The following is a 16,462-nucleotide window of genomic DNA, read 5'->3' as shown; positions in this document are numbered from 1 at the left end:
ACACTTATGTGGTAAACCAGGCAGTCTAAATACTCTCCCTAAATATTAACGGTGATCCTCCCTGGGTGTCAGATTGCATGTGAGGTCTTCTTTCTTTTTTTCTTTAACGTTTAGTTATTTTTGAGACAGAGAGAGACAGAGCATGAACAGGGGAGGGGCAGAGAGAGAGAGTGAGACACAGAATCTGAAACAGGCTCCAGGCTCTGAGCCGTCAGCACAGAGCCCGAAGCGGGGCTCGAACTCACGGACCGTGAGATCATGACCTGAGCCGAAGTCGGACGCTCAACCGACTGAGCCACCCAGGCGCCTCGAGGTCTTATTTCTTTATGCTTTTCTGTTTTACATTACTAATGAACATGTATTTGTGATCAGGGAAAAAAAAAAAAAAAAAAGCTTGAAATTCAAGAATACACATACAAAACAAGATAATTTTGCCCACATGCTTAAGTTGCAACTGTCTTTAAAAAAAATTAAAAATGCCTTTCACTTAACATATTTAATCCCATATTACAAATAGGATAATAATGACTTCATTCAAGAAGAATGGAGGCTTGCCAATCTTCCTAATTACCCAAAGATCTAAGGAGCAATGTCTGATCTATGTTCCTGGCAAAATGACCAAATTAAAAACACGGCCCAATGACAATTATCAGTGGTAATAAGTCAAGCTCAGCTAACACAAACGGTTCCATTTTCCCCTAATAAACTGTGCCTTAGTGCGTGAACAAGTACAGTGGAGTTACACTGAAAAGCTTACCCCAAAGCTTCCCTCCAGACTGGATGTGCCTGTATCTTCTAATGACCCAACCTCTCTCTGAAACCCCCTATTCTCTGCCTGTTGGTGCCGGGTGTTCCTTAAGCCACCCAGCCTTGACGGCTCAAAGGGACTCCCCTGCTATCGCTCCTCCTATCCTGTACCCATTTCTGGGGCCGCATCACTGTGGAAGACAGGAAAAATTTGGGGACAGAACCAGGAGTGTGGGTGAAGAGGGATGACAAGGTTCTCCAGGAACCTTGCTAACCCCAAAGCTAATTCCAAAACTCCCTAAAACTTCTCCAAAGTGTCTAAGAATGATAACAGATAATGCCTGTAATCAGATTAAAGTAAATCAGGGTCAGAATCCTGAACTCAGAACCAGGGAAGACCTGTGGAGATGGTGATGCCAGGGTCCCAGCCAGGCTACTTCTTCCCAGGTGTGCCTCAGTACCCTGCCCAAGATGGTGCTCAATAAAGGTGGGTGGGAGAACGAACACAAAAGGTAAATGAGAAATCCCACAGACCCACCAGCCAAGGGCAGTAAGGGGCAGAGAGGGGAAGCAGAGACACAGGCCTAGAGAGAAGCAGAACAGATCCCAAACCAGTCTCACTTCTCAGTAGAAACTGTGGGGAGGCACAGAACGCACCCAGCACCTGCTCTGAGCCCTTGCCACAGGTTATTAACTTTCTGCCCACAACTCCCCGGGTTAACAAGACTAATACTACAAACTAGTTAGGACAAGTGTTTCCAGAGACCTGGAATACAAAGGAAGTCCGTATTTTGGAAAAAAGCCTAAAGGATATAATTAGAAAGTCACTTGAGGCAACTATTATTTAAGTATGATGCAAAAGTCTCAATTTTTTAATAGTACTGGACTTAAAAAGTAAGGAATTAAAGCACAGGAGCTCCATCAACCCCAAACAGACATCATACATACCCAAAGGGAAAAAGCACTAACCACCAAAAGTGTCGAAATATTTTTTAATTTGAGTGGAAAGCTCCTAAGTGACATCTAGCCCCACTTTCTGGCTGTTTAGAATAACAGCACCCAACTGCCAGGTGATCCCACTTACAGTTCTCATTTATTGGCACCAGGATGTTGAAAAATCTCCAAGTTCACTTTTAACTTTTTAAAATTCAGCTGATTATTCTCCTCATACTTTGACAGGCAGATGTGAAATCTAAAAAACTTATTTTAGGCAAAATCACATCCTGACAGATTTTTATTCATCTTCAAGAAAATATTTCATTTGAAACTTTCAAGTCTGAAAAATGAGATTTTTATTTTGAAAACGGAAGCCCCCAAAATGATCTACAAGTAAAACTTCTTGAACGGATCATAAAATTACAAGACAAAATGGGAAACATATTTGCAACATTAATTAAAGTGTTAATATCCTGGTTGTAAAAAGAACTGCTATAAATCACCAGGAAAAAGATGAACACAAAACTAGAAAAATTAGTAAAGGAAATAAATAAGCCAAACAAAATACAAATGGCCCAAAACCTAACGAAGAAGTGTTCAAACTCCAAGTTATCAAAGAAAAGCAGAATAAACAATGATTCTATTCTCCGGCCAAATTGGTAAGAAAGAAAAAAGAAAAGGAAAGAGAACAGGAATGTTCAACTATGGCAATAATTCCCAGTCCGTTAACCTGGATGCATCTTATGTATGTAACAAAGCCTTAAAAAATGCAAATGATGTCCCTTCCAAAAAGTAGTCTAAAGAAATAATCTGAAAAATGCACACAGATTTCCATACAAGGCTGTTCACTATTGTATTATGTTCCCCACAGCAAAAAACGGCTCATAAGCTAAATGCCCAACAATAGAAGGATTTGTCAAATAAAACATGATGCATTCAGCACAAATGAGCTGTTAAAAGCCATGTTTTAAAGGGCTATTTAATGATTTAGTCATATGCCTAAAGTACATTGCTACATAAAAAAAGAAATTGGTTTAAAAAGGCCCCGTACCTCTACTTTAAAATACAAATATGCATGTGCGCTTATAAGTACACAAACGAGAAAATTTTACTTTCAAATAAACCAGAAAAAAAAATTCAAATGAGTAAAATAAGCTAGTTTGTGTGTTTTCACCACAGTCCTAATTTCCCTTAATATTCTAAGACAGGACACCAGTTCCACTTCAGATGGCTTTTCAGTAATTCTGACCATAGCTTTATACACTTCCAACCAAGAATTCTAACCAAGAGCTTCAGTGTTCTTTAAGGGACAATCCCTAAAATAGCTGTGCATTTCCTCCATATTCTTCTCAGATCAGTCCATTTCCAAAGGCAAAAGACACAAAAATTCCTGAGAAATGACCCTCTCCAGGACTGCTCTATTCTTGCTCTCTATACAGACCACAGACAACTACCCACACCCAGAAGTCCAAAGCAAAACGATTTCATTTCTCCAGAGGACAATGTTAGTGAGCAGATTAAGTACACAGACCTAACACATTCCTCACCTAAGTGACCAAATGTTTCACGCATGTGGCTCTGCAGCTATAGTATGCACATTCCCATCCCGTAATATGTTCAGCTAACTATGCACAGGCTTTAAAAGGGGTATCTATATGCACTTCAGTTCTCTTACTGCAATGGTTCTCAACCCTGGCTGCACACTGGAATCACCTGGGAGAATTTTTTCTCTTAATCTCAACACTCAGGCTGGACTCCTGATCAAGGGCACCTCAGCCTCTGGGATGAGACCACGTGGATATAAAGTACTCTGGATGATTCCAATTTGCTGTCAAGGTTGAGAACCATGGACTTGAAGCAGGTTTTTCAAATAATAGATAATAAACCCATGAACAAAATTAAAAAATGGAATGGACTAGATAGGCTAGAATATCTGGATACATGCTCCTAGTGCAAATAGATATTATCTCATGAAATTTTTCTGTTAAAAATATGTAGTTCTTGGCAATACTACCCAGACTGATCTACAGATTCAATGCAATCACTTATCAAAATCCCATCTGCCTTTCTGGCAAAAATTGACAAACGAATCCTAAAATTCAAATAAAAATGCAAACGACTCAGAATAGCCAAAACAGTCTTGAAAAAGAACAAAACTGGAGGACTCGCGTTTTCTAATTTCAAAACTAAATACAAACCTATACTAATTAAGACATGCTGGTAGAAGGATGGACACACAGATCTATGGGGGTAGAATGGAGAATACAGAATAAACCTTAACATTCATGGTCAGGTGATTTTCAACGGTGCCAGGACAATTCAATAAGGAAAGAATGGCCTTTTCAACAAATGGTGCTGAGAGAACTGGAAATCACCATAAGTGAATGAAGTTGGACCCCTACCTCACACCATATACAAAAATTAACTCAAAAGTGATCAAAGATCTAAATCCAGAAGATAAAACTCTTGGGGCACCTGGGCGGCTCAGTCAGTTAAGCGTCCAACTTTAGCTCAGGTCATGATTTCACAGTTCAGGAGTTGAGTCCCGCATCGGGCTCTATCTATGTTGTCGATGCAGAGCCTGCTTCATACCCTCTGTCTCCCTCTCTTTTTGCCCCTCCCCTGCTTGCTTTCAAAAATAAACAAACATTAAAAATAATAATAAAAGATAAAACTCTTAGGGGCACCTGGCTGGGTCAGTCAGAAGGGCATGTGACTCTTGATTTCAGGTTCCTGAGTTCAAAACCCACATCAGGTGTAGAGGTAACTTTAAATAAATTAATTAATTAAAACTCTTAGAATATACAGGGGTAACATATAAGAAATGGTAAATCTTTGTGACTTTGTGATTTGGGGTTAGGCAATGGTTTCTTAGATATGACATATTAAAAAAATAAAAAAAAAGTGAGACTCCAACCAGAATTAAAAACTTTTGTGTTTCAAAAGGACAGAAACACAAAGTAAAAGGACAATCCACAAAATGGGGGAAATTTACAAATTATGTATCAGGTAAGAGACTGGTACCTAAAACCTATTAATAAAATGACAATGACCCAATTAAAAAGTGGGCAAAGGATTTGACAGACATTTCTCTACAGAGGACATATAAATGGCCAATAAGCACATGAAAAGATGCTCCACCTCATTAGTTATTAGGGAAATGCAAATAAGATCCACAATGAGGTAACACTTCAAACCCAACAGAATGAGTATAATCAAAGAGACAATGACAAGTGTTGGTGAGGATGTGGAGAAATGACAACTGTCAGACTGCCGACCCACCTACTTCGGAAAAGTTTGTTAGTTCCTGAAGATGTTGAACACAGAATCACCGTACGACCCAGTACTTCCACCCTTTGATATTTATCCAAAAGAACTGAAACATGATCACACAAAAACCTGTACAGGAACATTCACAGAAGCATTATTCATAACAGCTACAATGCAGGAACACCCCAGATGTTCATCAACTAACCAGTAAACAATACAGCAGTGATACATGCCACGACATGGATAAACCATAAAAACATGCTAAAAAACAATCACAAAAGGACACATAGGTAGAATTCCATTTATATGAAGTATCCAGATAAAGCAAATCCATAGAAATAGTGTAGGTTAGTGGTTGCCAGAGGCTGAGGGGAGAGAAGCATGGGGAGCCACCACTGAAATAGGCACGCGGTTCCTTCATGGGAGGATAAAAACGTTCTGAGAGAGCAGTGAGTTACATACAACTCAGTGAATATACTAACACAACAGAAGCATATCCTTTAAATGGGTAGGTTTTACGGAATAATAATTCAATATAACTTTTTTTTTTTTTGAAGGTTCCTCTGTGTCAAGAGTTTCCTCCCCATCATTCGCTCCTTACCATAACACAGTATGGATAAATAACCTCTCAAAGTCACAAGCAGAGCCATGTACACATTTCACGACCAGATCACAAAATCAATGTAGAGCACCATAACGAATTTTTTCATGAAATAGGAATACAAAATTTCAGCATACACAGCATACAAGGTTATGCGTGTTTTTTTGTGAAACTTTGAAATGCACACAAGCACACTTGATGTATATATACTTATCAATGAAAAGGAGTCAAAGCTGTCTGGAAAACAGGAGTTGACTGACACCTGACACCAATTCAAAAAAACAAAAAAATAGGAGCTCTTAGAGTTGAAAACAGAAAGTGAAGAAGAAATTGAAGCCATTTTGGAGCAGCACCCTAGGCACTGAACTAAATGCTAGAAAAAGAGTTGGACCCCGTCTGCTTTTACTGCCCAAGTAATAAGACTCCCTACCCCACCCACCTGCCAGGGCCTCTCAAGGGGTTCAGAGCAGCATCTGGGGCCACTGGTAGGGGAGTCCACAGCAGACCCACAGGGAGCTCAAGGGGTGAGGGTGCAAACCCATCATTTAAGAAGGCGGGGGGGGGGGGGGCGCGGCACACACAGGCTGCAGGATGGGCAGCCTAGACATGGGCCTGAACTCACAGTGGGTGTCAGGAGGCAGGTGCAAAAGGCAGAACTTCAACAGAAGAGGCAAATCGACATTGCTAGAGTATTCAGTGTATCTTCACAAGGATGAAAGAGTAAAGGAAGGGAAACAAGAACCCACAAATACTCTCGAAGGGAGAGCACATTTTCAAAGCCTGCGGGTCAGAATCCCAGACACAAAAGATGCCAACAGCTGCACAATACGACAGCATGGTTAGAAAATAGAAGCCCTTGGGATGAACCTGAAGGAAAGATATAACTCATATAATTTCTCCTGGCAAGAAATTTGAGGTCATCCTCAAATCAGCAGGGAAACTGAACTTCTTTGGAGAATTACCACAATAACAGGGACAGAGACGGCTGAGGATTTTTGTGGTGTACAAAATTCCAGGGTCAATGTCAAGGTGACAAACTGTTCATTCAAAACCATTATGTATAAATACTGCAATTTAGTGAAAAAGACCTTTAAATAGGACACTTCTTTAATATCATTAAAGACTATATACAATAACGCATTCCAGGAAAAACTGACTAAAAGGACTGTTACATTAAAACATGTTCTAGGTGCGCCTTGGTGGCTCAGTTGGTTAACAGTCAGACTTCGGCTTAGGTCAGGATCTTGCGGTTCACGAGTTCGAACCCGGCATCAGGCTCTGTGCTGAGCACCTGGAACCTCCTTCAGATTCTGTGTCTCCCTCTCTCTGCCCCTTCCCCGGCTCACACTCTGGCTCTCTCTCAAAAATAAACATTTTTTTAAAAATCTGTAAGTACTCTACAATTTATTAAGAAAAATGTGTAAGAAAAAAAATCCAAATGACCATATTATTGCCTAAGAAACTCAAGAATCAACTGAAAAATAAGAACAACAGAGTTTGGTTAAGTACAACAGCAGACACAGTGCCATTTCATTTTCATCACAGATACACAGAAGGACATGCGTCTGTCCCCCGTGCCTCTGGGACAAGCCAACAGACTGTGGGAGCAAATACTGCTACTTCCAAGCCTAGCCTGTGAAACAATCTTCCACGCACAGAATTCCACGGCAAACTTAGAAGCCACATTATGAAGTCAGCAGTAAGATGGAAGGAGCCTAGATCCGTAACTCGCCACACTTGAGGAAAACAACCCAAAAAAATGTAAGAAATAACTTTATTTTGTTAGAATACATATAGCACATATAGAACACACATAGCATAACCACCCTGAGTTAATACAGGTGGTTGGTCAGAACAATTCACTATTATAAAGATGACAAGTCTCCCCAAATTAATTTACATACATTTAATAAAATGTCCCATTATTTTGAAACCCTAAACTGAAAAATACAGGAAAAAAAATTGAGCATAGGCACTATCAGACAGCAAAGCCTACTATTAAGTAATTATAACGATGAAAATAGCTAGGTCATGGCAAAGGAATAGACAGATAAATGGAACAAAAGAATAAGTCCCACAACAGATCTCCAGATTCAGCATATGATTAAGGTGTCATTTTAACTTAATAAGGATGAATTAATGAATAAATGGTGCTAGGAAAAATGTAGAGAAAAAATAATCCTTACTCCATGCCACACTCCAATAGTTATTAAATTATAGCCACATATTTTTCAAAAGAATGAAGACACATATAAAGGAATATTAAAATGTCAGGATAGAGAAAGCACAAGAAAGAAAAAGACTGACAGATCTGAATTCAAAGCACAGACAAATATTTGCAACTTATGACAAAAAAATGCAAATCTTAATGGCTTATTCCTCAAACAGAGTGAAGCAGGATTAAAATAACATATCCAGTAGCATCAACTTAAAGATTAAGGACAAAAAATGTTCCATATTAAACCAAGCACTGATGTTTCTGGAATAGAATAAAAAATTCACGTTATTTTTAGATAAAACAGAAGACTTAAAAGAAGTGTCATGCGTGTTATACTCCCTAACACTTCAAAATATGCATATATTCCCCATATCATACTTTTGTGGAATAATTTGCGAATCAATGTCTTAATATATGAAGAGCTCTTGATAAAATATGAATTCAATAGAAAATATCCAGCACTGATCTCATACATCCATACTGTGAAGCAGAGGTAATCACTTTTTCTATAAAGGGCCAGACAACAATTATTTTAGGCCTGCAGGTCATATGGGGTCTTGAATGCACATGGCTGTGTTTCAATAAAACTTGATTTGCACAGGGGCCAGTGGTTCTCCCATCAGCAGCATCCTCATCACTGGGAACTGGTTAGAAATGCAAATTACTGGGCCCCACCTCCAGACCTTCTGAATGAGAAACTCTCCAGTTTGAGTTCAACATGTTAGACAGGGAAGAGACTGCACCCCCAGCCAGTTGATTTGCCTTTGGTGACAACAAATGATTTAGCCAGCACCGAATAGAGAACAAGAAAGCCAAAGCAACGGGAGGCTGAAATTCCAACTACAGTACCAATGTAGAAGAAACAGCATTTCCAGCAGTGCTCTTCATCAGAAGTGGGGGGGGGGGCTTGGGGCACCTGGGTGTCTCAGTGGGTTGGGCATCCGACTTCAGCTCAGGTCATGATCTCACAGTTCATGAGTTCGAGCCCCACATCAGGCTCTGTACTGACAGCTCAGAGCCTGGAGCCTGCTTCGGATTCTGTGTCTCCCTCTCTCTCTGCCCCTCCCCCATTTGTGCTCTCTCTCTCAGAAATAAACATTAAAAAAAACTTTTTAAAGAAAAGTAGGTGGAGAAGACAATCCAGAGTCCTAATACCAAGACCTCCTTGATGAAGTGATGCTCCGGGATGAAAAAGCTAATGCAAGTTTAATAAAATGAAGCTGGTGGCAAAGGGCTGCTGCCTCAAAGAGAGACCATGTAAAAGAAAGGTGCATGTGTTGGGGGAGAGGGGCTATGGAAAATTCCTACAGGAAATGACGAAGGAATAGAAGGAGCAAAGGACCCAAGCTGGGGTACACAGAGGAAAATACCATAGCCAGGAATGAAAAACAGGCCAGGTAAGAAGAAGGCAGGAAAAAGGAAGAAGGATCCAGATCTTGGCATCCTCAGCTGTAAAGCAGACACAAGAGTTAATACCTAGTTCATAGGGCTGCTGTGATTAAAGGGCATTAGTGAACACAGGAGGTGCTAGGCGGAGCACCTGGCACCCACCACCAGCTTCTTTGCCCTCTTCTAGGCCAACAGGAACTTGAAAACCCAGAGCTTCAGACCAGACCAGGGAATGGCATAGTATCTCAGAGGGCCCCACGGATAACTGGAGCTTACGAGCAGAAACCGAGACCCAAGAGTTTATTCTGGTAAATTAACCAAACTCCAGTTTCTTCATCAATAAAACGAAGCCCAGACAGAAGCACTCCGCCTGCCAGTTGCTGGGACTAACGATAATGACCTCAGGTGCTCAGCACCTAACCGATGCATACTGGCACTGTCGTTACTGCACTGGCCCTATCTCACAGGGCCCACCGTCTAGTCTTTGTTGGGTCTTCTCTACCACCTGGAGAGGCTCCTAGAGGGGAAGTGCATTTTATTAAACTGAGCTCACACTCGACTGAGAAGACGGGGGGATTTGGCTGTGTAAGATTCACACTGAGAGTGAACTGAGAGGTGGCCATCCAGAAGGGTGAGTCTCCACCAGAAACTCACTAAGATGCCCCAGGACAACTGACACCAGGGCGCCACTTCGGGCAAAACCTAGGAGAAGAACTGTATATGAAGAAGGCTTTCCTGACCAGAGAAAACCATGGTTTGGGGCAGCCAGGCAAGCAAAGGCCCAAGGCCACTCTGATGCCCTTACAGAGGGACAGACTCCCGGAGGCTGCATAGAGAGTATGCATCAACAAGAACTGGGAGTCCAGACAATGGCCAACAGAAAGTGGCTTTGGGCTGCAACCTAAAGCTACTCAGTAGTTCGTGACCATGAGAACACTTGATTTAAATCGCAAATATGATCCTCTGTGAAATTATACACTGTCCACGACCGTGTTCACTACATGTAAACAGAGGTTTCCCTACAGAGCGTATGTGCAGATCGTGCCTGCCACACTCCCTGGGATACAGGAATTTTCAAAGGTCATTTTTTATGAATCCAGATCTTTGCTTTTTGTGCTATCTTTAGATGCTAGGCCTGCATAACATGTAACCCCACTGAAGCAGCGCAAGAAATGGCTCTTGAATAAATAAGATGGAACTCTCCTTCGTAAGTAAACGTTCAGAGGGCCTTAGAGGCCACCTACACCTGAAGACTTGCTGAGGTCACAGGAGAGAATTAAAACGAAAGGTAATGAGGAATTCTCAAGAAGATTTACATTTCCATGGAGGAGCCCCCCCAAAGCACGCACCCTCTCCCTTTATGACTGCATTTGGGTTTGTCAGTTTAGTGTGACAACTTAACCTGAGGAGGAGCTATACCAGCTCCTCAGCCATCACCGACATCTCGGTCCCTTTCATTCTAAATGCTCAGGCCAGACCCTGGGCATTGCCCCCAACTTTCTTTCTGGCCTATCGGCAATTTCCTGGGCCCCACCTCAGAATCCCGTCATTTTTGAATACCCTCCGGCTACCCTAGTCTGACCACCACCCTCAGCCCTGCACTAGCAGGTCACACAGCTGCCCTGCCCTCCTTGCTTCTAGTTGATTCTCAAACAGCAACAACCAGCATGTCCCCGTTAAAAGCTATGTCAGCCCATGTCCCCTCTACTCAAAACCCTCCAAAGGTTTCCATTCCCCTCAAGGTAAAGTCCACAGACCTCACTATGTGTCACATGGCCTTACAAGATCCAACTCCCAAGATCTCTTTGACCTCAAAACCAAATGCTCTCCTCCTGCCTCAGGGCCTTTGCATCTGCTGTTGCCTCCACTGGGAATGCTCCTCCCCCAGATATCATATGACTCACTTCCTCCTGTCTTCACTCAAAGGTGACTCAGGCCTTTCCTGTCTATCCTTCCCAAGTTTCAGCTCCCACCCTAAGTCTTAATACCTCAATCCTGCCAGATTCTTCTTCAGGGCACCACATCTCATGGTCTGCCTCCTCACCAGTGTGTGAGCTCCATGTGGGCAGAGAATCTCCAACGAAGCATCCAAAACACCAAAAACATTGCCTGGCACACAGCAGGCTCTCAATAAATGTATTAATTATATGCAAGTCCTATGAAAAGTATAAGATGGAAGCAAACCTCAGTCATTCGAGAGTCAACAATCTAGCCTGTGACAAAATAACAGGCTAGAAATAGAAAAGCCAGGGAGAAAATCGAAGACAGTGCCATAAAGCACACACAGGGCTCATTTAAATCCCGCGTCAGTAACACACAGCCTAACCTGGAGCAGGAAATGTTCCCCAGCAAAATAAAAAGCCCAGACAGGCAGCCCTCTGAGAAGAGAGTAACTACAAGAACAGCAGGGAGTAAAAATGAATTAATGAGGTTATCTGGTATTGGGAACCAACTGGCGTGTTGGGAATTTTATAGGCAAGGCCTGGAAACAGGTCAGGGAAGGACTATAAAATGTTTAAATTAAAAAAGCCTAAGAGGATTAAACAAAAATAAGTTTTTAAAAAGCTTTCATTTACAAGTACAAAGCACTATGTAATTGCAAATTATGACTGCTGACTTTGAATTCCCTTAAGCAAAATGGGAAAATTCCTCAAGCTACCAGTGGTGCCAGAAAGGAGTCCCCAAAAGGATCCCAGATTTGTCTTTAGAGACACTGAATAGGATGGCAATGGCCAACTCAGGATTTCCAATATCCCAGACCTTAGGCTCCTTGAGGGCAAAAGACTGGGTTTTATTCAACAACGATTTGTTCAAACAGCACCTGGCACCAAATTAGCAGCTGGGCTAATGGAAGGCTATGGGAGGCTGCTCCTGAGACACCTAATTTCTGCAGCGCTAAGACCTCTAGCCTTTGCCACACAAACGCCACAGGCAGTGTGGCATGAAACGTAGCAAAACCTCCTACAATACTCTAGCCAGGTGCTTTCATAAGCATTTCTGAAACATCCGGACATTAAAACTCAGCTTAATTAACTTTGCCACAGTCAGAAAACACAACTACTATGCAACTGTGTGGGGGGGGAAAAAAAAAGACAATATGTAAAGTTTTTGAAATACCTCTTTTCTTAAAAAAAAAAAAAAATCACCCCCCACTCGGAGCAAAGAAACCAAGAGAAATGCCCTGTATTTCAAAGAAAGGAGCCAGTCGCCATTTTGACAAAGGAAATGGTCTAGAAAGCAGATAGCTCACGTTCAGGCCGTCAGGTGAAACAGGTAGCTGGCTGGACACACCTGCTCATCTCCTTTAACTAACAGGTGTGCCACGAGGAGTTACACGGCACACCCACTGCTGACCATTTAAAAGGCTGGTGCCCAAAAGCCATGACATTTTGGACAACTGCAATGATCCTGACAGAATCAACCATAACCCCTTCCAGAATTCAGAATTTCTGAGCTGAAAGGCCCTTTCTCAATCTCACCAGATTCAAACACCTTCAGGGCCAACCAGGGAAAGTCCTGTGCAAAGGTGAAAAGGCAGGTGGACACAACTGGAAATGGGGAGGCCCCTGACCAACAGAATTCAACTACAAAAAAACAGAAATAAAAAAGCTCCAGCTACCCTTGATTCTTGTCTCAGGCTTTAGAGAGGAAGAACTGGCCGGGAGAAGTCACATGGCCAATTAATGACAGCTCAAACCAGACTGCCTCGGGACTCCCGGTCTCCTGTCCTCGCACATCACCAGCCTTCTCAGCACACCCAGATGTCATCAGGGACGGCATCTTCCCCCTCCCATCTTCCAGCATTGCAAGAATAAAAGTAACAGCTCCAGCTGACGCCCCAGACCCAGAAATCCCTTATGGGTGACTTTCTTCCACCTGCAGTTGCCCTCATTTACCCTTTGCCCTGACAATCAAGAATTTCTCATCAGTCATGTTTAAACCCCCCAGCCTGTAGGCCGAGTTCCTGTCAGCTATCCATTCAAGGGTACATCAAGAGTCAAAGGAAGGAGAAAATTCTGAGCCCTTAAAGTAGTCACACTGGAAAAGCTCAATTTCTCCTTCCAGCAAGGCAGCCAACAAGGGGAATCCGCGACCCCCCGGGAAACAGGCCGGGGAGAAAGGCCCTGGGGTCGGGGCAGAAGCTTCTAAAATTACTTGGCGCAGCCTTTGTAGGAGGGAAGGAAGCAAAAAATGTACAAGGCACCCCCCGCCGCCCTCTTGATGGCCCTGAATTCCGGGGGGCGCGGGGATGCCAGCCGCACCTCCCGCGGAGGGATGACGGGGCGAGCGACCCCAGGACGCGCGGTCCGAGGGCCCGGCAGGAAGCGGCGGCAACGGCCAGTCCGGTCCCCGGGGACCCACTTGCCTCCCCGCGGCGCGGCCTGAGGGCCCGAGCGCGCTGAGGCTCGCGCGGCGGGCAGGGTGAGAGCCCGGGGGCCGGGCCGGGTCCGGTGGGGCGGCGGGGACTGGGGGTCGCCGGGCATCCATGGGCCCCGCGGCCAGGCTGGCCCGCGGGTGCGGGGACCCGGGGGAAGGGCAGAGGCTGGGGGGGCGCAGGCCGCGCCGCGGGGCCGGTGACAGCGCTCGGGGGCCGTGCCAGGCCGGCCTCGTGGGCGCGGCGGGCACCTCGCGGCCGGGCCCGGCAGGTGCGGTTCGCCGGCCGGGCAGGGGGCGCGACGGCCCGACTCTCACCTGGCTGCAGCTCGCTGGGCTCCCGTCCTGCCGCCGCGCCTCGGCGCCGCAGTGCCCGCCGCCGCCTCCGGTCCCCGCGACAGCCGCCTGCAAAATGGCGCCGCGGAGGGGCGGGCCGGGGGCGGGGAGCCGCGGAGCCGCCCGCCCCCGCGCCGGCCCGGGACCCACCTCCCTCTCCGCCCCAGACCCCCGCCCGCTGTCCTCCCCCCAGGGGAGGGGCCGCCCCCTCTTTCGCGGGGCCCCGGGCGGGGCAGCCGGCTCCCTGCAGCCGCCCCCCACGGCGTTCCCTGCGCCCCCCCCCCCCCCCGGTCCCTTATGAACCTTCCCCTGCGTGAAAATCGCCCCCCTTCTAGCGCCTTCCCGCCACACCTGCTCCTGGGGCCCACCTGGAAGGCAGAGCGCTCGCCCGGAGTCTCCCCCTCTTGGCGCCCCCCATTTACCCGGCCTGACACTGAGCCCTGTCATCGCTGCGGGAAGATAATCGTGCAGTTTGCGCGGTGCATTGGGCTCAGGGAGCCGGAGGTTTCAAGCCAATTTCAACGTTTCTCGGGTCAGGTTTTTTAACTTAACTGGAGGAGAGGTCCTCATTACATGAGGCAGACACGGTAATACAGACCGACATTTCTTAGACTCGACTACCCTGGGGATCGTGTTTAACTGCGGGTGGTGATTCAGCGGGTCTGGGACGAAGCCCGAGATTCTGCATTTCTGTAAAAAGCCCCCGGGTGAAACCGCTGGGTCAGGGCCGCTGTGCGGAAAGGCTGCAGGTAAAATTTAGCGCAAAGCAGCCCCACCTTGAGCGTTTGGGTAAGACGCACGTGGTTGGGCCCCACCCCCCGGGCTGCTGAGGCCGGAGGTCTGGAGTGAGTGATGCTGCTGCTGCTGTCTGAGGTCCACACTTAGCGAGCCAATGCTGAAGACTGTCTAAATACATGGCCAGAAACAAACAAAAAACACTAGTAATTAGCACTCTCAGAGCACCTTCCATCTTGAAACCACTGTGGTGGTTGCTGTTTCCACCGAATAACTGACTAGTTCCCCCAAGCAACTCTCGAGAGAGCTGAAGAACCGTGGACTGTGTCTGACCTGACATGGGGAGGAGGAGATTTTATCATCGGAATTTTCTGTCTGTTTCACACAGTTTGGGGAACTCCATGTTGTAGGTATCATACATATTAATGAGGGGGGAGGGGTCTGACCAGCCACGGGGAATTTCATAAAATACAGGGGTGTAGTCTGTGTTTTTGAGAATCAGTGTGTCATCATATTTACTTCTCTAATAACTTGTATGTTTAAAATACAGCAGTTGGCTGGTAAAATTCTGTACACATTCTATTGTATGTTTACTATACTTGAGTAAAAAAAAAAATTTTTTTTTACAAAAAATATCAGGTGTTCTGATCCTCATTGAAGATGGAGGAAATAAGGCAAGGAGATTCTGTGACCAGCAGCTAGAGAAAAATTCACGTTCCCTCTCCATGTAACATCCCCAGCATCCTTCTACACCAGTGAGCGCGTTTTACAGCCAACCTTGTTTTTAGGGGGTGAGGAGTCCTAGGTATTCTGCTCAGCCACGGATGTGAGATCTGGGATTGAAAAAGGAGAGCTGTTACATCTCCAGTGTCTCTTTCTCTCTCAGAGATTTTTCTCTATCCTAGAAAAACTTCCACTTTCCCAGCCACTCTTCTTTCCCCTCCTCCCCATCGCTTCTCAGGCACTGTCACTGCCTGCTGCCTCAGACGTCACCAGTGACCTTCTAATGGCCAAATCCAATTGCCTGTTTGGAGCCCTGCCTTTCTACAGAGATGGCTCTGTAACCTTCCATTGGCTTCTCCCCCCACCTGGAAACTTTTTCAGGGATAATACTCCTGGGTCCGGTATGTGCTACAGTCTCCCCACTTCCCTTTCCGTGATGTAAGAGTTGCCCCGCGCTCACTCCTAAAAAGGTTAGTTTTCACTAACATTTCCTTTCTCTCCTGTCTTTTCCCTTTCCCTCTCCTTCTCGAATCCCTCCGAAAGACAGCCATTTACTCATGGTTCCTAAATCCTCTCTCCTGCCCAGACAGATGTCTTTCTGAACTTCTAGACACACATTTCCAATTGCCCCCTGGACGATCTCCCTGGATATTATCCAGGAATTTAGAATATAGCATCTCCCTACTCCTTATTCTCCTCCCACAAACTTATCTCTTATCTGGGTTCTCTCATTTTGCCACCAGAAACTTTGAAGTTGACTTTGACTGCCTGCCCCTCAGCCCCCATTTCCATTTTGTCAACCTCTGGCCTATTGGAACAAGGAAGTGTATCTGGAATTCTCTTCTCTGCATGTACCTTCCCAGACCCTCACTGACTCTTCCTTGGACTGTTGAAAAAGCTTCTCTCTGGACTTTTGGCCTCAAGAGTTATCTCCCAAAGCCATCCTTGTTATCATCCCAAAACACAGAATTGACCACTTCACGCCCCTTCTGGAAATTCTTGAGGGCCTCCTGGTCTACAGAATAACCTGGTAAAAAGAAACAGAATATTTCCCAGGACAGCATTCAAGGCCTTTTGCCAGCTAGTCTCCAGCTGCTTCTTTTTTTCTGGACAAAGTACCACTTTTTGAAGCT

General features: G+C 45.1%; 1 protein-coding gene across 6 annotated transcripts in view; it reads right to left on the bottom strand.

The window, feature by feature from the left end:
* The window catches only part of SLC23A2 (solute carrier family 23 member 2), a 137,292-nt gene extending 123,288 nt beyond the window's left edge, over window positions 1-14,004 (bottom strand). For 4 of the 6 annotated variants that reach the window (XM_086701745.1, XM_086701743.1, XM_086701749.1 and 1 more), the window contains exon 1: window positions 13,854-13,995. The gene's annotated coding sequence lies outside the window, so the exon portion shown is untranslated. Of the gene's footprint in view, window positions 1-13,853 lie in introns of all 6 variants that reach the window. The other 2 variants (XM_086701744.1, XM_086701748.1) reach the window with 2 other exon arrangements.
* Window positions 14,005-16,462: the final 2,458 nt, after the last annotated feature.

Source organism: Puma concolor, chromosome A3, assembly GCF_028749965.1.
Source record: "Puma concolor isolate L17-30 chromosome A3, mPumCon1.1.hap2, whole genome shotgun sequence".
NCBI classification, from domain to species: domain Eukaryota; kingdom Metazoa; phylum Chordata; class Mammalia; order Carnivora; family Felidae; genus Puma; species Puma concolor.
Note: the sequence above shows the minus strand (reverse complement) of the source record. Positions and strands in the feature narration are given on the sequence as shown.